The sequence below is a fragment of the Balaenoptera physalus genome, assembly GCF_965194825.1.
Source record: "Balaenoptera physalus genome assembly, chromosome: 1".
Taxonomy (NCBI): Eukaryota; Metazoa; Chordata; class Mammalia; order Artiodactyla; family Balaenopteridae; genus Balaenoptera; species Balaenoptera physalus.
Genome location: NC_138882.1, coordinates 189,813,334 through 189,836,696, shown reverse-complemented (window position 1 = coordinate 189,836,696; position 23,363 = coordinate 189,813,334). Strand labels below are relative to the sequence as shown.

Sequence of the window (23,363 nt, the reverse complement as noted above, 5' to 3'; positions counted from 1 at the left end):
TTTTCAATGTTCAAAAAAATGTAACTGCTTTAAAAGTGCCAGATGCAACTACACAACCCAAGATTGCCCCAGTCCACCTCTGGCGTTCCAGGTGGTACAATTTATACACCAAAGAAAAGAGGTGACAAGGAAATCCTACCAACTGAAGAAGTTAAAATACAAAAACCCCACAGCTATGTGTGGCGTAGGGGGAAAACATCAGAAGTTCCATTTGGGTGTGTTAAGTTTTAGATGCTTATCAGACATCGAAGTGGACATGTGAAGAAGGTAGCTGAGTTAAGACCTGGACGAGACATAAAATTTTAGTTATATTCATTTAGATAATTTTTAAAGCTGTGAGTCCCAGGGCACGGTGTAGATAATTTATCAGACATCTATTCTGTGTCAGTTACTGTTCCACATGCTGGGGATAAATCAGTGAACTGCACAGTTAAAAATCCCTACCCTTCAGGACTTTACATTCTAGTGGGAGGAACAAGGCAATAAGTAATGAAAATAAATACATATAGTATGTGAAAAGAGGATACTCTAGGGAAAAAGACAGAGCAGGGCAAGGGAAACCAGGAGCAAAGACCAAGGGTCAAGGCAGGCCTCACTGAGACTTGAAAGTGAGGACACACAGGTATATGGGGAGATAGATTCCAGGAGAGGGAACCGGCAGTGCAGAGGACGTGGTAATATTCACCACAGCAGTTTCCCTGGAATGATGGGTGATGGATTTAAGAGAGGAGAGGAGAGCTGGAGACCTTAAGTACAGAAAACTCTTGTTGAGATGTTTTGCTGCAAAGCAGAGCAGAGAAATAAGCAACAGTGGGCAGAGGAAGCAGAGTCAAAAGAGGGAGATTTTGTTTTTGTATTTGTCTTAAGATGGAAGAAAAGCAGAAAAACTGTATGCTGTTGAGAATGATCCAGTAGAGTCCAAAACATTAATGATAGGAGAGACAGGAAATGACTACTGAGAGGGCAGGACCGGCAGTACCGGCAGGACCGGCTGCACCAGCTGGACCGGCCTTGCAGGGTAAGAGCTCCGTTGCTCCACCTCCAGGCAGTGGGAAGGCGGAGTTTGTGCTGCAAGCTGGGCCCACAGGGAGGTGAGTATGGGCGGAAGTTCTCTGCGGACTGCTTTGGTTTTTCTCACTGAAGCAGGAAACCCAGCATGAAGACAGGGAGGATGTATGAAATAGTCATCTAGGAAACCGGGCAAGTGAATGGACTAGGAGAGGGAAAAAGTATGATTGCTCAGCAGCCTTAAGGGCCCACTTGAATCTTATGAACTAACTGGGAACCAACACTAGGAAATTGGTTCCCCTAGTATAAGACATACCCGGCTATCAGCCTTTCTACTAACAAATGAAACATTCTTTAACACAAACTGCTGGAAATGGCAAATGTCTAAACATATTTTGAGCACATCAAATATAAAAACAATGCCCTGGGAAAGTTGCAATTTCTCCAGATAATATCCTGAAAGAGACTACAAGCCTTTTCATATCATATTCATAACTGCTTTATCATCCCTTGAAGGGAGTCATCAGTCACTGAAGGATTTAATAACCTTGGTGTGAAGTTAACTCCCTTACGTCAGACCACTGTAAACAAAAGATGGGTTTGAATGCCTTCAACCAATTATATACTGTAATAGTAAAGCATACAGATAAGTCATATTCTTATTCACAGAAGTACAAATTTACACATACAAGATTATCTAGGAGCATTCAATTAATCACCAGAAACTGCCATATAAAATCTATTGTGGTGATGATGGCAGAACTCTGTGAATACACTGAAAACCATCGATTTGTACATTTGTACACTTCTTTAATAGATGAATTATCTCTTAAGGGAGTTTTACCTCAATAAAGTTTTTTTTTAATCTATTCCAAGTGTTTGATCTCAAATGAATCATTTTGTCATCAGGAAGTAAAATTTTGATGTTTTTTTAAAGTTTGTTAAAATTTAATGGGAAATGGAGCAAATACAGTGTGTTCTGATGGCTCATAAATATTAACCTTGTAGGGATCCAGAACTCATTCAGAATGAAGGGCAGAGTTTGGCTGCAGGTTTGAAGTTGGAGTTTTTTAAATTTGTAGGTTCTAGCCCTCCTGTTTCATCCCTTTGATCAAGACATGCTCACAGCACCTTGACCAAAATGAATAGCAATCTTTTGACCATGGATAGCTCCAAATAACTCCTACATCTTAGAAACTCATCAGCAAGACTGAATGGCAAACCAATATGTGGACCAAAATAAAAGAAAAAAATGTCATAAGTACCAATTCAGATAGTATCACATTTCTCAGGCTTATGTCACTTCACAGAAATTTTATACTTCAAATCTAACCAACAGGCCAAAGAACTCATAAATTCTATTTTTCTCCCTGAGACAGTAAAGATAAATAAACTCAACAATTTCACCACTGATGTTTCAACCATGAAAATAATATTCCTATAAAGACTACAAGTGAAGATTATATTCTCCTAAGCAAAAGAATTATAAGACTGAACTGACAATATTAAGGTGCTCATGGAAGGATCAATGGATATAGAAGTCAGAAAACACAGCTACTAAAGAGGCTCAGCCAGTTCCAAAATGGAAACTGTGGACGTGGACAACTCACTGACTTCTCCTGACCTGGCGCTCTCGCTCCGGAAGCCGAGCAGCCAGCACCTGTGCTGCCTCCTTCGGAAGGGAGCTGTGAGGACCAACCAGAGGTCAGGGAAGGCTATCCAGGAGGGGTAAAGCCTTCTGCAAACAGAAGCATCATCCCCATTTCACTCTTGAAAAGCTGCCTCTGTGATAAGCTATTGATCACCTTCTGCTCTGCATGTATGAAATGCACTCTCTGTATTAGTCTGCTCAGGCGCTACATCAGAATACCACAGACTGGGGAGCTGAAAGAAAAGAAATTTATTTCCCACAGTTCTGGGGGCTGGGAAGTCCAAAATCAAGGTCCTGGCCAATCCGGTTCATTCAGTTCCCCGCCTGCTCTTTGCGGCCTTCTCTTTGCGTCCTCACGCGGCAGAGCGAGAGGCCACACTCGGGTCTCTTTCTCTTCATATAAGGACACCATTCTCATCATGGGGCTCCACCCTCACGACCTCATCTAAACCTAATTACCTCCCAAAGACTTCACCTCCAAATACCAAAATACTCGGGGTTAAGACGAGCATATGAAATTTGGGGGAACACAATTCAGCCCCTTCGCACTCCCCTACATAATACTGGGTTGGCCAAAAGTTCGTTCAGGTTTTTCCATAACAAAACCCGAACGAACTTTTTGGCCAACCCAACATATTTAATGACTGTCTTCAGGCAGAAATTAAACCTCTGCATAAAAAAATAAACAGAGGGCAGGGGAGATTTAAAGAATGGCTTACTTTTAAAAGAGCTTACTTAAGGCAGCTTACTGATATTCATACAATATAAAATAAAATTTTGGGCTTCCCTGGTGGCGCAGTGGTTGAGAATCTGCCTGCTAATGCAGGGGACACGGGTTCGAGCCCTGGTCTGGGAAGATCCCACGTGCCGCGGAGCAACTAGGCCCGTGAGCCACAATTACTGAGCCTGCGCGTCTGGAGCTTGTGCTCCGCAACAAGAGAGGCCGCGATAGTGAGAGGCCCGCGCACCGCGATGAAGAGTGGCCTCCGCTTGCCACAACTAGAGAAAGCCCTCGCACAGAAACGAAGACTCAACACAGCCATAAATAAAAAAATAAATAAATAGATAAATAGATAAATAAATAAATTTATAAAATAAAATAAAATTTTAAACAGATGAGGGAACTGGCCTGACAACAGCAGCTAAGATCCGCTCAGCATTTGCCTGTGCCGGTTACTGCTCTAAGAGCTCTCCATTTCACCCGCACGGTAGCCACACAAAGTAGGAACGATTTACAGAAGAGGACCCTGAGCACACAGCGGTGAAAAAGGCTCCCTCAGGCCACATGGCACGTCTCACAGGTCGTACAGGCTACAGAGCCTGTGCTCTAACTATATACTACTATACTGCTTCTCTTTTTCTTGGGAAAAAGGAAAATTGCAGGGGGAGAGAGGGGATTGAGAAAATGGAACCATGAAATAGGTGTTCAGGTTCACTGTATACCATTTGTTAGATGTAGCCAACATCTTATAAGCAAATGCCTCAGAAGAAATTTGATCAGTCACAGGATTCTAAATCCATAAGGTAGAAGCAAATCACATGCTCAGGAGGTCAGTCCCCTTCTGGAACTAAGAGCTGAGAAAAGTCTCTCCTGTGGGTCCGCCAGGGACAGCAATCTGCCATGGCCAGCAGCCTCGGGTACCCCTGGATAAGCCATTCAGGGCGCACAAACAGCGAGCTCCACAGGCACCATACCGGTCAATGGTCTCACACCACACTATTCGAGTAAAGCAAATCTGCCAAAAGTAAGAAATACAAAGGATTCCTAGTAATTCAAACAGAGATTTAAGGCTCACCAGAAGAGGAGTTCTTAAACGAGAGGTCCATGGATGGGCTGCAAGAGTTCCATAAACTACCTGCAACTGTGTATTGTGGACATGTAGGCAAATGTTCACAACTCTGCTCTGGGGGAAAAACCACAGCCTACACCAATACTCAATGGAGTCTCTGATAAAAATAAAGTTAAGAACCCTTGACAAAGGAATTAATGAACTGCATAACCCCCAGGAGAACCTATCCAAATCATCTTCACAACCAAGGCTGTGGGTAGGTATAGAACACAATTAGGTTGATGTTAAATTCCAATAAGTAACTGGATAAATGCAAAGTCAAAAATATTCTAAATAAGCATAGCTGGGAAGTAATTCTAACCTCGTTTCAGAACTGCATGGTATCCACCCTATAGTAAACCCTCCGATATTCACTGCTGCAATTTATAACCCCCAAGGGCAGGATCGAATGGTCCTCATCTCTGAGTGTCCTGACCAACCGATAAATGGTCTTACAATAAAGAAATTAATATAAATCTTTATTTACATTTAAAAGTATCTAGCAGATAAGGACCTTTGGCCAGAATTAGCTTATTTCAAAAAAATTCAAAGTATCCCTTTCCCTTCATAAAATGAAATCCTTTGCCAAATGAGGAACACAGGTAACCAAGAGGAAATAAAGCTTACATGGAACCACTAAGAAATTAGTACTACTACATTTTACATGAACCATAACATAACCATAACCATAACCATAACATCATTATATCAGCATTATGCTCTTTCTTTTTAAAGTGTAACAGATTGTATTCCCAAATTCATACCCTTTATGCCTTTCCCCTACAGGATGGAGAATGAGACATATGCAATATATTTATGGTCCTCAGTTCTCCCTCTCTATGGCAAATAGCAGAGAAAATCAAATCTGCAACATAGCTGACACCAGAAAATAAGTAGATACTTTTAATTTTTTCAAATAAATAAAAAGGGCTAAAATCCAAAATAATGACAACACCAAATGCTAGCAATGATGTGGAACAATAGGAACTCTCATTCACTGCTGTTGGGAATGTAAAATGGTACAGAAACTTTGGAAGACAGTATAGCAGTTTCTTACAAAGCCCAACATACTCTTACCATAGATCAGAAATCATGCTCCTTGGTATTTATCCACATGGGTTGAAAACTTATCTCCACACAAAACCTGCACACAAATGTTTACAGTGGCTTTATTTGTAACTGCCAAAACTTGGAAGAAGGAAGATGTACTTCAACAGGTAACTGGATAAATAAACTGTAGTACATCTAAACAATGAGATATTATTAGTGATAAAAAGGAAGCTAGCAAGCCACAAAACGACATGCAGATTGCTTAAATGCATACTGCTAAGTGAAAGAAGCCAATTTGAAAAGGCTCCATACTGTGATTCCATCTCCATGACATCTAGAAAAGGCAAAATTATGAAGACAGTAAAAAGATCAGTGGTTGCAACGGGCTAAGGGGAAGGGAAGGAGGGACGAACAGGTGGAGCACTGGGTGTATTTAGAACAGTGAACCTATTCAGTGTGTACTGTAATGGTGGATGCATGCTATTAAACATTTGTCAAAACCCATAGAACGTACAACACAAACACTGAACCATAGACTTTGGTTAACAGCAAGGTATCAATACTGATTCATCAACTCTAACAGTGTACCACACAAACGCAAGATGTTAATAATAGGGACAACTGGGTGGGAGGAGACATGTGGGGATTCTCTGTACTTTCCACACAATTTTTCTATAAAACTAAAACTGCTCCCGGGACTTCCCTGGTGGTCCAGTGGTTAAGAATCCGCCTTCCAATGCAGGGGACGCGGATTCAATCCCTGGTGGGGGAACTAAGATTCCACATGCCGCAGGGCAACTAAGCCCATGCACTCTAGAGCCCGTGCGCCACAACTACTGAGCCCATGCACTCTGGAGCCTGTGCGCCACAACTAGAGAGAGAGAAGCCCGCGTGCCGCAACAAAAGATGCCGCATGCCGCAACTAAGATCTCATGTGCTGCAACTAAGACCTGATGCAGCCAAATAAATAAATGAATAAATAAATTTTTTTAATTATTATTATTTTTTTTTTTGGCTGTGTTGGTTGGGTCTTCGTTTCTGTGCGAGGGCTTCCTCTACCTGTGGCAAGCGGGGGCCACTCTTCATCGCGGCGCGCGGGCCTCTCACTATCGTGGCCTCTCTTGTTGCAGAGCACAGGCTCAGTAGTTGTGGCTCACGGGTCTAGTTGCTCTGCGGCATGTGGGATCTTCCCAGACCAGGGCGCGAACCCATGTCCCCTGCACTGGCAGGCGGATTCTCAACCACTGCGCCACCAGGGAAGCCAAATAAATATTTTTAAAAATAATAAAATAAAACTGCTCTGTAGAATAGCCTATTAATTAATTTATTAAATAGTGGTTTCATTTTTTAATGTTTTCGTGTATCACATAAATAAAATATTACTTATCCAATAATAAATGTTTATGCAATCAATTTAAGCCTGTTCACAAAACTGAAGAAAACTTTCCCCAAAAAAGCCAGACTGCTTTAGACATTACTTTTTTCCAGCATGTTTTGTTCTTTCTTTCCATTCAAAGATCAAAACTTACCCCGCATCTGCCGCCAGCACACTTCAGAATGAATACTAATTGCTCTACTTCCTTCCCTGCACATCTAACATGTTTTTAAAAAGGTGAACATTCCGTTACTGAACATTTCCCCTTACCTATTCAATGTGAGAATTACGCCCTGTGGAAAGAGCAGAGCCTATGAAAGAGAGACTGCCTAGATAGGTAGTCAAAGAATATACAAATAGGTAAAAAGTTTTCTACATAATTTTTCTCATTATAAAATATCCACACACAAAAAAAAGACAACAGTAAGAGCTAAATACCTAAAACCAAAAGGAGAAAATAACTGTTCAAACGCTTCGATCTTGATGTTTTTCTATATAATTTTGGTCAATTAATAAAGAATGTGCATATCTTTCTTACCATCCCCCCTCACATATTTAAAATTCCTAGGTAATGCTTCAAACTATTTTCCTATGTTTCACATCTAATTTATGAAAACTGTTTGTTTTGCTAAGCAAACAAACAGTAGTATGTGTGTCCAAAAAAATTAAGATTTCGTAATTTGAGTTTTTCCAAAATGACTTCTATTAAATCCATGTAAAAGAAAAGGCATTTATATTGGGAGGTAGATGCAAGTATTAAAGAGTTTTTCTCTTGTTTTTGGTTGGGTGGTAATATCAAAAAATACAGAAAGCTCACCATATGTGTAAAATATCAACTGCCTATATTAATATATTAAAAATGTTTGAAAAAATAAAAGGTGATTAGTAAAACAACAAAAACTTCCTATAAAGATAATCAAGAGCCGTTCTCCAATCTCACTCCTGAGACCACATAAAAAGAACCTGGTCATCTGCACCTGTACATAAGCACTACGGTTGTTTGTGCAAAGCATAAATTGGCCCAATAAGAAATCCTGAAAACAATGCAAAAGGAAGGAATATCAACTGGCATTTTACTAAATGCATACAAGTCAAGTCACTACTGCTGCTGACGTTCAAAACCAGTAGAAATTTGACTATACCACTGTTTCTAACCAGCTATTTTTAAATTATTAGAAGATAATCTTGTGAGCTTGAGGTAAATACAGCTGTGAACTCAGCAGCATGCACCATCTGGAGGCATTTGACTTAAGCAATTTTTCAAATGCATAGTATATTCAACTCTATATTGTTCCTTTGAAGCTGAACAGTCACATACAAACTGACCCTTTTTTTAAACTGCAACTACAAAAGCTCATTTACTTTGTAGAAACAAGACATGAGAAACAGGATCTAATTGTTCATCTTTAGAACCAAGTGATTATTTCTACTCTTTACTGGCAAAAATATTTTAGCTTTATAAAAGGATCCCCCATACTTACCTACCATATTCTTAAAACTTCACAAGTAATTTCTGATTAATCCTCTAAAATTAAAATGTTTTCTTCTTTCTAAAGTGATTCACATCCATTACTACCTCATTTTATCACAAAAACCTGAGTACAACTGTCATATGAACCATCATAAAATCCTACGTACAGAACACAACTGCCATTAACCTCTTAATGCATCAACCAGCTAATGCCATTAACCTGCAGCCTCTTCCAGCTTCCATCATTCCTTCTCTCGCTACCAAACTTCTCAACATTTCCTTACCAACTGCAAACTAGCTTCCACCATCACTGGCCATCCTCCACCTCCTGGGCTGCTCTGCTCAACAAATTCTCAGGGGTTCCATTGACTCCTGATTAAGTCAATGGCACTTTTTCATAGTGTTTTCTCAGTTCTCATTCTCTAGTCCAAAACCTAGAACATGTGATTCTACTGTCACCCCCTTACTTTGAAGCACCCTCTACTCTGTATTCTCTTTATATTGCTTTACCTTTCAGACCGCTTTCTCTCAAATCATTCTTCCATTTCCTCCTCTTGCCATAATACTGGCTGTTCTTTCCCAATAACTTGATGCTCAGCATTACCTCAGCACTGGCTCCTCCTATGTGAGATTCAGTGAGGGCCCTTTGGTGGCATAAACAAGTCTCAAAGCTGGCTGGGCCACGGGTGTGTGGAGGAAGGCCAGGGGAAGCCCTTTCACAAAGGGCACCTCTAATAGGATGAGAGGGGGGTCAAGGAAAGAACAGAGCTCAGGCTCTGGCTTGGAATCCTGGCCTCCCCACTCACCACCCGTGGGCCTTGGTCAAGTTGCTTAAGTCTTGGGTTTCCTCACTGGCACCTCAGAGGCATTTAGACCTGCAAGGATTAAATAATTCACGCAAAGACAGAACAATATTAAGGAAATGAAGTCTTCCATAATCCCATCATCCAGAGACTAGCACTATTAACATTTGGTATATTTCTTTCTAATCTTTTCCCTTAGCCTCTGTGAGTAAATGTGGGTGTGCACATAATTGGAATCATACTGCATAAACAGTTTGGCATCTACAGTTTTTTTTCTGAGCTTTACATTGTATTTTTATATCATGATGATTTTTAGTGGTTGCATAATATTTCCTTTTATGGATGGACCATGATTTAACATTTCCCTTCTACTACTGGGTGCTTAAACTGACAAATCACTATGTTTAATTTCTTTTTTGTTCCTTTTTTTTTTTCCTTTCCCAGAAAAAAGTCTCTTCCTCCCTCTCTATTCCACCAAAAATTGTTAACAATGGCTAATAAATCATCAAATAGTGTGAGAAACACATTTTCATCAAGGAAGAAGAAAATAATGACTTAGAGAGTAAACATCCCATATTAAACTAAAAATCAGTGGCATGCCCTGAAGTTATCTGTGGAAGTTTTGTGAATCATCATGTTCTCTTAAATTTGTCTGGTCTTCCTTCATTGGGATGTAAGTGCTGTGAGGACAGGGACTTCATCTTTTTTGTATCTTCAGCAACTGAAACAGTATCTAGAGCATAACCACTGCTCGCTATATTAAGTACTAGCTGCCATTATCTGCCAGGCAGTTTCCTAAGCATTTTGCACACCCTCTGAGGTAGATTCATCATTTTTCCCACAAAGAGGCTAATAAATAACTTACCCCAGGTCTCACTGTGAGTGAGTGGTAGAACTAAGGATAGAATACAGTCTAGCTATTTACCACCAACTTATAATGAATAAATTGATTACTTATACCAGCAGAGCCTCCATGTGATAGCATTAAAAACTGAACATGCTTTATTTTCCCGCTAATTAAATTTTAACATTTTGTTTTATTATTTTTCATTACAAACAGATACGTCAACTAAATCGAGAATTAAAAAGATTGTGGAGGGCAAGGCTACGACCCTAATCACCATCAATATATGGAATTTAAAAATATGGTCCTATAAATAAAAAAGAAATACATACTAATGAACTTTTGAAATAACCTGTTTGGATCTAGGATACTTACTATACTTCTTTCTATTTTTCTGTAGATTCATCATTCTCTGCTGCCAATCTAAATGACCTGATTTCTTTTAATTAAAGAAAACATTTTATACATGTTACATTGAAATTATTACATTTTCTAGAAAATGTTGCACTCTCTTTCCTCATTCCAGGTTATCTTAAGAAGAACCCATTTCTCCAATGAGTTAAAAAGTATCTCAACCTGCAGCCGCTTCCCTTGTCCCTCTAAACACCCCCCCGCCCCGTCCCTAACACCAGCCCCACAAGTCCCTCCAACAACACACACCCACGTTCTTCCATCAGTAAACTGGGCCCGGGAACGGGCTTCACATTAGCTTTATATATAAACAGATTTGTCAATTTTGTCTTTTGACTTTTGCTCCTTTTTTAAAAAATGTAGTGGACAGTCTTAGAAAACATTGTGGTAGGCAGCTCCTCAAGACAAAGGCATACGGTAAGGAGACCAAACCATTAAGAAACTGTGTCATTCACATCACAATCTATTTTACAGCCTGAAAAGTCTGACTTTGTCGTGGACCTATATTCAAAGACTCAAAGCTACTCAATCTTACAGTAAATACTTTCCAATAACTTGGAGCCAAAAGCACATTTTAAAATTTAAAGGTAGCCACACATACCCTTGACCAAAGACATTTCTAAATCCTTGTATTAATCATCTAGCCCGTGGCCAGACTGCTGTAAATCAATGGTTCTCTCAGTCCCTTTGGTACAGTGTAACAAGAGGGAAGAGACAGAAGGAAACATTTTAGCCATGTTATCTCCATTGGGCTAACATTTATTTGAGTTTTGCAAACTAATCCTAGAATAGCAAACAAAGACCCAGTTTAAAAAAAAAAAAAAAGGGCTTCCTATGTCATTATAAAATGGATGGTTCCATTGGCTACTCAGACTAACATAATAGCAAGCAAAACCTTTGACCTTGGAAAAGCATGGTAAATGTTAATACCTACTGCTAAATTACATGGTTTATCAATTTCCTCAAAACCAAAAATAAATCTCCCACGAGTAAACTATTACATGAGTAAACAAAAGCTTGTCTTGTTCTATCATTTGCTTAAAAGCAAGCACAAGGGCGGTGGGAGAGGGATTAAGAAACACAGCCAGACAAGTCCATAAAACCTCCAGTGTAAAATAAAACTACCCTGCAGGAGCAGCCAATGCAGTCTGACCTAACAGCTGTACACAGTTGCACTAATTAAAATGAAGAGCTAGTGTGCATGACACACAGGCCGTTCGCCGAACCTTCCCGAGGAGTTGACGGGGCTCCCCATGACACTCCACACCCGCAGCCCACCCCACCACCAGACCTACAAGCTAAAACATAAACCGGCACATGGCTCAGGGTACCCGCATGTGAAGATACATACACATTCAAGCATTTCAGAAGTAATCACAACCATGTAGACTGGAACATATCTTACAGGCTATAAAAACCCATTCACACACAAAGGAAGTGGTACAGCTACATTACGTCAGCTCTCGCCTCAATTCATAAATGCAAAACCACAAAACAAGACAAAAACCTACATGGCCTTTTGCTGGAAACCTTCTCAGAGTGAATGAATGTAGGTTAAGTCTTCAAATATGTTACTGAACAGCACTCGTTGATGCATCACTTTCAACAGCCAGGGGGAAGGAAGAAGTGTCATCTTAGTCCATTCTCTCATGCAACCAGATCAAATAACATTTCAAGCACAGCCTGCCAAGCACCAGGGCCTGCCAGAGTACAATGAGCACTCAAGGGCTCTGGACTGAAAACCACCTTTCACTGGTCCCAGAGATCTTTATAAAATACTTTAAACACTACTAAATTACAGAGTTGAAAAAAACAAACACAGGCTTCTAACTGCTGCTCCCATACTATTGTGAAGTTGCTGTTAAATGTTAAGCCTCTAAAATGTCTGCCTTGTGTTATTAACTAGGCAATGTAGATTTTCAGAAAGGCAATTGCCTCTCAGAGCCCAAATCTAACGCACGCATAAAAATGTGGAGTTTGGTTGTGCATCTGGAAATAATTGCCCACAGATCAACAGGCTTACATGGGATATTGTTCCCATCTGTAGGGTTTCAAATCATGTCTACTTTAAATTTGGAGTTCCTAGGAAGAAAAAAAAGAAAGAAAAAAGAAGAAAAAAGTAAGAATGACCAGAATATAGTAATTTTGGCATGTAATTTAAAGGACTTTCTCAACTCTGTTCTGAACTTTCACTCAGTGTCTCAATCGTAAAGCACACAGACACAAATATCAAAGAGAAAAATTAATCTCTCTACTGACCTCAGTGTTCATTCACATACCATTTTTTTTAATTTCCATATGGCTGAGAGGAGGCCTCCAGCCAAACAATGCCCCAAGGAGAATAGTGGCACATGTGGGCCAGGAAGGCGAATGGCTGGGAGTAAAACAAAGTAACCTATGACAAGAGTTTCTTTTTCAGCAAACAGAAAGTGGTCAAGCAGGTCTCCATACAGCTTCAACCAGAGTACAAGATTTGAGTAAACAGGTGGAAGGGGCAGGGAAGCCATTACCTCAAACAAAAAATAAAAAAATAAAAAATCACAATTTAAACTTAGAGCAATCTTCTTCAAAACTCTCCTTGCGTTTTAGCTAACCTGGCAAAATAACAGTATTGTGATCCAAGAAACAAATTATATTTGTCACTTAAGCAGCCCCAAATTACTTTATAACCAAGTCCATCCAATTCACTTTATTTTTAAACTTAAATTTACTCCACAGTAAGCAATAAAGCTCCTGATCAAACAGCGGCTTTTGGATTATACATTCCTCATCTTCCAGCTTTCCTTTTAAAGAACACACACACACCCCTTTAAAAAAAAATAGTGTTTTCTCTGCCCTAAACATGTTTCTTACTTGGTTTATTTAATTGGGATTTCTAGAGTTTTGACAATTTAAAACAAACAAACAAAAACCCAAAAACTAGTAAGCCCAACAGAAATGCAATGGGACACAGCAAACACCTATTCCTGATTCCTGGAAAGCCACCATCATTCTTAATAATACCCGAGTTGTTCATCTCTCTGGGGTCATCGACCTCACTCCCATACACCCACCTCCGAGAGCCCCTGCGCCCACAGTTATCCAACTTCCTGGCCCGAGACCCGCGTCCCCCTCGCAGCAAGAGGGGCCAGCCACTTGCCTGCGGCCGGTCGCAGCAGGAGCTGAGCCCTCGGGCCTCCTCTCCTCCTCCTCCTCCGGTGCAGGGCCCCCTCGCAAACTCAGGCCCGTGGGCACCGGAGGGACGGGCGGGGGCTCGGGGCGTGAAATGCACTTGCTAAACAAAAGGAGGCCCGGGCGGCCGCAGGGCAGCAAGGCGCGGGCGCATGTCCCCGCGGCTCAGCGGCTCCGGGAGGCGAGGCGGTGGCCGCGCCGGGCCCCGCCCGCAGCTAGGGGAAGCGGCCGCCGCGGCTCACTCTCCTTCAGCCCAGGCGGCCGGGCCAACACTGCCACATGCCAGTGACCCAGACGCTGGGAGAGAAAGAGCAGCCTCCCCGCTGCTGTGGCGGCGGCGGCGGCGGCGGCGGCGGCGGCGGCGGCGGCGGCGGCCGACAAAACCCGGGCTGGAGCCTGGCCCGCTCCGCGCGCACCTCTGCCCGCGGGGACGCGCGCACACAAAGCCTGTGCCGCTGCAACTGTACCTCCTGCCCAGCTCGGCCAGCCTCCCCTCTTCCCCAGTCCCCCCTCCCCTCCCGACAGCCGGAACTGGGAGGCTGTGTGATTGATGGCAGCTCTTAATAGCGTGGTCAGCTAGAAAATGCATCTGCAAGCAAGATATTAAAGAGGCAGCGCATCCCCGTGAGTGATCAGCAGTTCACATATCCTAGAGCTGCCTCTGCTTCTGCCAGGAATATTAATGCCAACCACCTCTGACGTCTAACAAATGCAGATGAAATAACCAACAATCACAGACACGATGAACGTTTGTTTCAAAGATGCACAGGAGAAAGAAGCTTTGTTTGGTGTCAAACAACATTTCTGACCCCAATTTTCCTTACAGTTTAAGAATTCTCTGTAAGTCATTTGTTTAAAAGTCTTCTCCCCGATCTTTTTTCCCCAAGAAAACAAAGGTCCATCTGCTAGACAAGGCATAGCTTAAATTGGGCTTGATTGAAATCCATCCAATAAGGAAGCAAAATAAATACACATTCCTTGCCATGTAGCCTTAAATAAACATAAAACCCACCAGCTACCAGATTCCAGACCCGTCATTAATTCCACTGTTCTGTGCATCGAAACAGAATTACCAAATTTCAAATTACTTTCTTCCCCACCGCCAAACTGGTAAATATCTATCAGCTTGCTCAAATTTACCAAAATTAAACTACATTTATACTATGTATTCCCTAGTAGTAACAGCCACAATCATTGTGTCCTATTAAATAAGACACTCTATAGCAAATTTTTAAAAATACATTCCTATGGAATATAAATTCAAATTATTAAATTCACTCAGTATCAACCCAAATTTGAAAGTTACAAGCTCAAAATTTAAATGATCACTTTTGGTATCTTTAATATTACACTTCTTAGCCTTCCAGGCAAGTTTCATGGAACTCTCAAATAGCTTTATACATGTTATTGGACCTTCCAAGGTCCAATAGGCAAACATTTAGATTAAGTGATTTGCCCAAAGTTTCTCAACAAGGGAGTGGGGGGCTGGGTATGGAGGAGAAGCACAGTGTACCCAGGGATCCTGCCTCTCTGGCACAGATAACCTAACTGACATGCACATTTGCTATTTAAACATCACTCTGCTAAGTTCTTTCAAAGAAAACTCAAGTTAGTCTACAGGAGATAGAAATCTCTCTCTAAAACTACTAACACAGCACTTGTACTGAGAGCAAGAGCTGATGAAGCCTAATGCCTTTGCCACCCTGAAAGGTGGCTGTGACCAACACAAATCAGAGGCGGTCCCCACGCAAGTGCAGCTCTGCCATAAGCTCCCCGTACCACCATTCCTCAATAAAACCATCCTGAGGGGACTGAAGCCTTGAAAGTCTACTCAGGACCAAGTGGTTCTGAGATCACTCCATCCATGGCGGAGATGAAACTGACCCTAAAGCCTAGCTACAAAAGCCACTCCTGTACTGGGGCACACTTCCATTTACCCACCAGCTCTATCTAGATACATGGCAGGGCCAGAAGCAATAGGGGGTTTTTTTTGTCTGCAGCACTTTAAAAAGTGCTGGTTTATCACAAGTTGGAAAGGGCTGGTGAGAACAACCAAACTGCTTTATTCTAAATTCATACTGTACCTAGTCTCCTGGGATTCCAAATGCTTTGACAGCACTTTATAACACATATTCTTTTGTCCTTATCTTGCACCCTCTGCTAATCCATCCACACCCAGCCCCCCACTTTCTAGTTACACCAGTCTTTCAATCTCTCCAAGGTATCAGGATTCCTACCAAAGGCCATGGCCGCTTCTTCCCACTAGAACAGAACTCTCTCCCTGCCCCCCAGAGCCCCCAACCTCCCCGGCACACAGTTTAAAGCCTACTCCTTCAGACCTCAGGTCAAATATCACTTTGTCAGAGAAGCTTCCCCTGCGGCCCCGTTCTAGGTCAAGTTCCTTTGTTATAATAAGTTCTCAGTGAACTGTGTTCCTTTCCTTGAGAGCATTTATCTCAGTTTGTAATTCATTGGTGTGACTTTCTGATTAATGTTCATAGCCCCCTCTAGAGAGCAAGTTCCATCAGAGAAAGTTCTGTATGTTTGCTCATCATCAAATACCCAGTTATCAAGCACACATATCTTTGAAATGAATAACTGAATTATTCATTAATAATAATACTCATACTGTTCTACTCATTTTGTATATTCTCCACACAGTTGTTGGCACAAAAGCAGCCCCTCTCAAGTAAGTAGCACCTATGCAACTAAATTAAAAAATTAAGTCTAGTAAAATGAACATTTTTATCCCCACTTTATAGAGATGTAAATAATTGTGCCTGGGGTAACTTACAAAAACATTGAGACCCAAACCAGGGTCCTATCTGCAAGCTATACTTTTTTTTTTTAAGAGCCAATGAAGTACAGATGCTATCATTAATACATTCAAGATAAGTTCTTCCTAGTGATGTGGCATTTAAGCAAGAAGCAAACAGCAGCAGGTAAACTGGACAGACTACGAAATCCTGTATGCACACAGAGAGCAACATAAACAGAATATAAAATTTTGAAAGCACATTATTATACACTAGTTTGTCTTCAACATTTCTCTGAATGCAAAAGTACTACCAAATTCTCCTGGAAGTGGGGGAAGGGGTGTATAATCCTCACCTCTCTTTTACACTGAACTTTTTCTTTATTTTCAGTTATTTCCTCTCTAAAAGACTTCTACTCCCCTGACACGGAAGCCTTTGTAAGAGTTCTTTTGACCTGAGGACTCCTAGTCATTGGTGACAGACATTCCAAAACTGCCCTCCCCGACTCCTCAAAGTGAAGAATTCATTTTAAACACCATTAATGGGAGCCTGTAAATTAAGGGATCTGTAGATAAGAAAGGGGAGTTCTTACAACAAGAACAACAATTTCTCAGATGTCCTGCACAAGAGCACAAGAAAAAGCGAAAGAGAAAGCGTGAGATGAATGAAAAAATATTAGATATTCCCCATCCTCACTCCCAAATTATTCCTCACTGTTATTTTCAGCATTTCACATGGCACTGCTTGGTTCCCACATGAGTCCACCCTGGCCTTGTCTATGTCATATGTCCTGCTTCCTTTTGTCCTAAGTCCACTCCACGTAAATTCCAGCTCCAGGTTTTATAACACTCTTCATTTATCAAAACAACCCTGTCAAGTTGAGTACCATTAACAGATAATGAGGGGAGACAAAGCACTCCATATTCTACAGGCCTCAGCATGCAGCCAAGTGAGCTGACATCTGACTTTACCCTAACATTTATAATTAAATACAAAGTCTAGTTAAACTAACATTAAAGCTATGACCGGGAACAGTACACAGGGGAAATGTGAAGTATAAACTTAGCACTAGTTGAATAGGGCTCAGGTTATTCCAGAACCTTAACCTTGAACAACTACCCTGTGTTTCCTCTCTCTGCCACCCTGCTTCTATCACAGCCATAAGACTCTTGGCCACATCTTCTAAAGATAGCAGCTTTGGACCACTCTCCAAGACCATCAAAGGGGAAGGAGACTGCAATTTTACATGAAAGTTTAAAAATAACACTCATCTAACAATAACTAGTGAGGTCTGCCAAAACTATTAACTATCAAGTTGAGACAACAACATTCCTTCCTATCGCATTATCTAGTAAAATCACTCAAATCAAGAAACTTAGCTCACCTGAGTGTCAACGTGTCAAAAGATTAGCAAAGTCAATCAAGCAAACAATGACCAAACCAAGGGTTGTGTTAGTACTAGCTAGTAATGTTTGCACACTATCCTAGGATAGGGAGGTTTTGTTTTGTATGACTATGCGGAATACGGATATATAATTTTAAGCTAACCATCTACTTCTTTCCCTTTTCCAATTCACAAAATGGCACCACACAACAAAACTTCTAGAGTTTTCAAAAGAAAAAAAGAAAAATATATAGTTCTTTCTGAAGCCCTTTTGGATTTTTTTAGTTATTATATGTTCCTACAGAAAACCCAAACAATCCCATTCAACACGCTGAAGTGTATCTCTCCGTACTGTCTTCTAGAACATATGTACACAAACTTACACAAATATTTAAGAACATATCTATTCATTCGTCTAGGGGCTCATTCTACTGATTTTTATTTCATGATAATAAAATTCTACTATTCATGCTATATGGCAACTTGCTTCCCTCACTTTACAGCAGACCATTAACATCCAATTCCTCTTTAGAGCTGAACAAAATTCTGTTGCGTGGGAGTACCGTAGTTAACAAATCCTGAACCGCTACAACCCACTCCTTTGTGCATCGCTGTGCATACGTGTGAGCATCTCGACCCTGGAAACTCTAGGTCAATGAATATGCTCTTTTTAGTCAAAAAGATTGAGTCAAACTGCTCTCCAAAAAAAGTGGACCAATGCACAGCACTCTTCCCAACAGTAGGCCCTGTTCCCATACTTGCGTTCTGGTGGTTTGTCTGAGTTTTGCATTACACACTCTTCTCCTGGATCTCCTACTGCCCTGGCCATTCTCTATTTCTTTCCGTGACTGCTCCTAAATATAGGTAGTCAACGTCTGGCCTCTTCTTATCACACTCTGGTATCTGTCATGAGTGAGAAGACTTAATCTCAAACTGCCTCTGTGTTACTACTGATCACAAGATTTTATTTTTCTAACCCTCAGCTAGCTTCTTAGCAACAGATTCATGTTTTCAAATGCCCTCTGAGTTCCGCCACAATGGTATTCCACAGACACTCTCAAATCATCCTAAACAAAATCAAAATATTCTCCCCCACATGTCCTGGCTTCCCCAACCCAGTCTCAGGAACTCCTGTTACCCTGGTATAAGAATTAACAGCGGGCTTCCCTGGTGGCGCAGTGGTTGAGAATCCGCCTGCCAATACAGGGGACACGGGTTCGAGCCCTGGTCTGGGATGATCCCACGTGCCGCGGAGCAGCTGGGCCCGTGAGCCATAATTACTGAGCCTGCGCGTCTGGAGCCTGTGTTCCGCAACAAAAGAGGCCATGATAGTGAGAGGCCCGCGCACCGCGATGAAGAGTGGCCCCCGCTTGCCACAACTAGGGGAAGCCCTCGCACAGAAACGAAGACCCAACACAGCCATAAATAAATAAAAATTAAAAAAAAAAAAATAGAGCAATACTTAAAATATATATATATTCTTTAAAAAAAAAAGAATTAACAGCATGCCCTTCCTTTTTAAGAGAAATCATGACTTACACCCTAAAATGTATGTGAAATCAGAATCAGCACATTAAACATAATATACTTCTCAGCCTTTAGCACTACTGAATGACATATTGTTTAATAACGGCTAACAACCATCTAATCCATACTTTGCAAGTCTTAAGTGCAAATCAAGGTTTACTAATATGAATTTTTAAAATACCTTTCCTACCTAATTACATTCATTTATCACATCACTTTCCATTCAGCCATAGTTTCTTTGTAGGTAAAAGTGCTGAAGAACAGAAATATGAAAACTTAAATCAACTAGGACAGTGATGATAATTATACCTACAGAAAAAGACTCACACAGAAAACCACTGACATATATGATGCAATAATTAGACAAATATTACAGATTACTGAGGATAAGTGAGTTTTTATGTCCTCTAATGCCAGAATCTTAATATTTACTCTTTTATATTTAAGAAAAAAATTGAGTTAATTTCAACCTAGATACTGTTGGAATCTACTTAATATACTCTTTCAAAATAACGAGAAATAAATCAGATTCTAAAAATCAAGGAGGGCTTCCCTGGTGGCGCAGTGGTTGAGAGTCCGCCTGCCAATGCAGGGGACACGGGTTTGAGCCCCGGTCTGGGAAGATCCCACATGCCGCGGAGCAACTAGGCCCGTGAGCCACAATTACTGAGCCTGCACGTCTGGAGCTTGTGCTCCGCAATAAGAGAGGCCACGATGGTGAGAGGCCCGTGCACTGCGATGAAGAGTGGCCCCTGCTCGCCGCGACTGGAGAAAGCCCTCGCACAGAAACAAAGACCCAACAAACACAGCCAAAAATAAATAAATTAATTAATTAAAATGTTAAAAAAAAAAAAAAAAATCAAGGAGGCTAACCTTTAGTAAAACTATGAACAGCACATACTCCAAATTAAATGCAGAGGTACGACATTAAGATTAGACATTAATTACAACTTTTGTTTTATACTTCCCAACACAGACCGAAGTATATATTTGAGTGATAAACTGCTAATAAGTATTTAAGGTATTATTTCATGAAGTACAAAATTACTGACATTATTAAAATATATTCCTGGAAAGAGAGGGGAATAAAAACCCCAGCTTGCAGCACACCAAATCCCGCTTTTCTAAGAACGGAGAGCAGAAGCGCTGGCTCCAGTGTGCACTCAGCACAAACTCTGACACAGTAAGTCAGTCAAAGGTCAGACCTGGAGATTCTAGTTTTTGGAAGTGTGTGGCCCTCTCACGGATGTAGGATATGAAACAAGCCTTAGAGCAACCTGAGAGAAAACATAACTCTAAGATAGCATATGCTTTAAACATTTTTAAGGACCTTTTCATCTCTATTTTTTTTTAACTTTTTTTACTTTATTTTTTTACTTTTGGCTGCATTGGGTCTTTGTTGCCGTGCACGGGTTTTCTCTAGCTGCGGCAAGCAGGGGCTACTCTTCATTGCGGTGCACGGGCTTCTCACTGCGGTGGCTTCTCTTGTTGCGGAGCACAGGCTCTAGGCGCGTGGGCTTCAGTAGTCGTGGCTCGCAAGCTTTAGACCGCAGGCTCAGTAGTTGTGGCGCATGGGCTTAATTGCTCCGCTGCACGTGGGATCTTCCCGGACCAGGGCTCGAACCCGTGGTCCCCTGCATTGGCAGGCGGATTCTTAACCACTGCGCCACCAGGGAAGCCCTTTTCACCTCTATTTTAAAAACTCTCTAGAGATCTCAGATTGTACAGATGAAATTACAATGTTCCCTTAGAGTGGTACTTTGAGATGGCAAAAATACAGTTAAGAAGAGAAATCTCTCGTTTGGAAAAGTGTTACCAATAAAAAAAGAGTTTTGTGAAAGAAACAGCTCAGAATCTCAGGACCCTGACAGGATGTTTAGAATGGGGCCTGACAATACGTGATAAAATCAGTGTGGAGATCCAGCCAAGTTTATTGGAAGTAATCTTAAGACATCTAAAAACCCTAATTGGAATCACTTTACCAAGAATTTAAAATATCAACCAGATAATGCTTACAAATCCAAAACGTAACTTTGCCCTTTTTCTAAAAAAATTTCTGCCATATGTTTTCTCTTGTAATATGCCTCCAATAAACTAAACTCTTTTAAAATAAAATCACCAACGTCTATTTTAGGAAAAATATAAATGTAAATGTTTCAAAACATTAAATAAGTACCATTTGCCAGATTCAACATTGCAGGTAGTGTTAAAGATCCAGTACTTTTCTGCTTAAAAACCAATCACTTCTCTCTAAAAAAAAGTCAGAAGACTCTAGTTCAATAAATCCACTCAAACGTGCAATACATCAACTAAAACAAAAATAAAAAGCCAGAGTCTCAAGAATGTTTGCCCTAAACAATACAGGATGATTTCTTTTCTTTTCTTTGGAGGAGGCAGACAAACTCGGAATATCCGTTTGAGTTTAATTTTAACTGACTAGAAAAAGCAAATATTTGGGCTGCGGGAAACACAACTTAGTACAAAGGAAGACATGGGCTAACTTCTAACATTTACTTCATTTGATTAATTCTAACAATAAAACCTAAACAATGATCATCCCCTCTAATCTTCAGAGCAAGTTAACTCTACAGTGAAAAATATGAGCGCCCTATCAGCAGACTCTGGTATGTTTAAACGATTATAATGTAAAGCATGTTCATTCTCACCAGTGAAAGGAAACGACTGCCAAATGCTTCCTTTACAAACTCTCCAGAATAGGGCAGGTCCCTTTAATGTGAGATTTTCCTGACACTCCAATTGTAGCAGACCTTGAACAAACAGAGGCGCATTAAAAGCTGACCTGGTTCTATTATCTTTTATTGAAGGCCTAGCAAAGATCAGACATGAGTCCAGTGCTATTTACATTTTTTTGGTGCATTAATCACTTTTATACTCGAGGGCTTTAGAAAAATTCAATAGATTTTTTTTTTTAATGGTAATAACCACAGGATGTAACCGTAGCAGTATTGGTCTTTTTCTCAGGAAGGTCAGAAAAGCTTTAAAAACAGGAAGTCTTGCTATAAGGTTGAGAAATGTTTGTTTTAACAGTCTAAGGCTTTATGGTTGCAGTTTGCAGTCAGGTGTTATGGAGGACTAGAGTTTATTCTTTCCAGCCAAGGATTAACATCCCTGGGGAAAAAGCCAAAAAGGTGCCCAAACACTAGAAAAGCATATTATCCTAAAATAAGACTTGGTATAGAATCTGAACTACAAATCTTCCTAGCTATCCCTTTCAACATTACATGGGAGCTAATTTAGTAAGTGTAGGAGGAGGAACAATTTATCTTTTGTGGTAATTTATAAAGGCTAGAGAAAAACCATAGTAACCAATGCTAAGGCAGCCACCAAGCAATAATTAGCAGTTGGGTTAAGAATTGATACTTGCCATTTTATAGGTGTTTTCTATTGACTACCTCATTTTTTTATCATACTAAATTAATTATTGTAATCAAATATAAGAATGACTATGTTTCTCAAATTCTTGCTAAAAAACCAAATCAGTGCAGATTAACTAAAAAAACTTTTTATCCCCCAACAAAATGGTTGGTGTCTGCTTTTAAAGACATTTTTTTTTTCAATTCTACTAGATTGCAAAAGAAATTCCTAACATATCCAACATCAAAGATATTTTATTTCAAAAAAAATCCAATTTCATGATTCTATTCTTTATTTAGCTTTTGTGTATACAGACAATAAAAAAGAATGGCTTTATCAACACGATAAGCTGCCCGTATTAAAGTAAAAAAAAAAGAACAGCTTTGTCATTTGTGGACTCTCATAATGGAATTAAATTTTTTTTTATTGGATTATAGTTGATTCAAAATGTTGCCAGTTTCTGCTGTACAGCAAGGTAAATCAGTTACACATATACATATATCCACTATTTTTTAAATTCTTTTCCCATATAGGTCATTACAGAGTATTGAAAAGAGTTCCCTGTGAAATACAGTAAGTCCTTATTAGTTATCTGTTTTATATATAGTAGTGTGTATGTGTCAATCCCAACCTTCCAATTTCTCTCTCTCCCCCTGCACTGGAATTAAATGTTATATTATGAAAACTTTAAGGCAAAAATCCAAATAT

General features: G+C 40.4%; 1 protein-coding gene across 6 annotated transcripts in view; it reads right to left on the bottom strand.

The window, feature by feature from the left end:
- RERE (arginine-glutamic acid dipeptide repeats) overlaps window positions 1-23,363 on the bottom strand; it is a 419,625-nt gene that overhangs the window by 288,389 nt on the left and 107,873 nt on the right. The window contains exon 1 of one of the 6 annotated variants that reach the window (XM_082460930.1): window positions 13,582-13,932. The exons of 4 other annotated variants lie outside the window; for them this stretch is intronic. The gene's annotated coding sequence lies outside the window, so the exon portion shown is untranslated. Of the gene's footprint in view, window positions 1-13,495; window positions 13,520-13,581; window positions 13,933-23,363 lie in introns of those variants that run through there. One more of the 6 variants, XM_082460932.1, reaches the window with a different exon arrangement.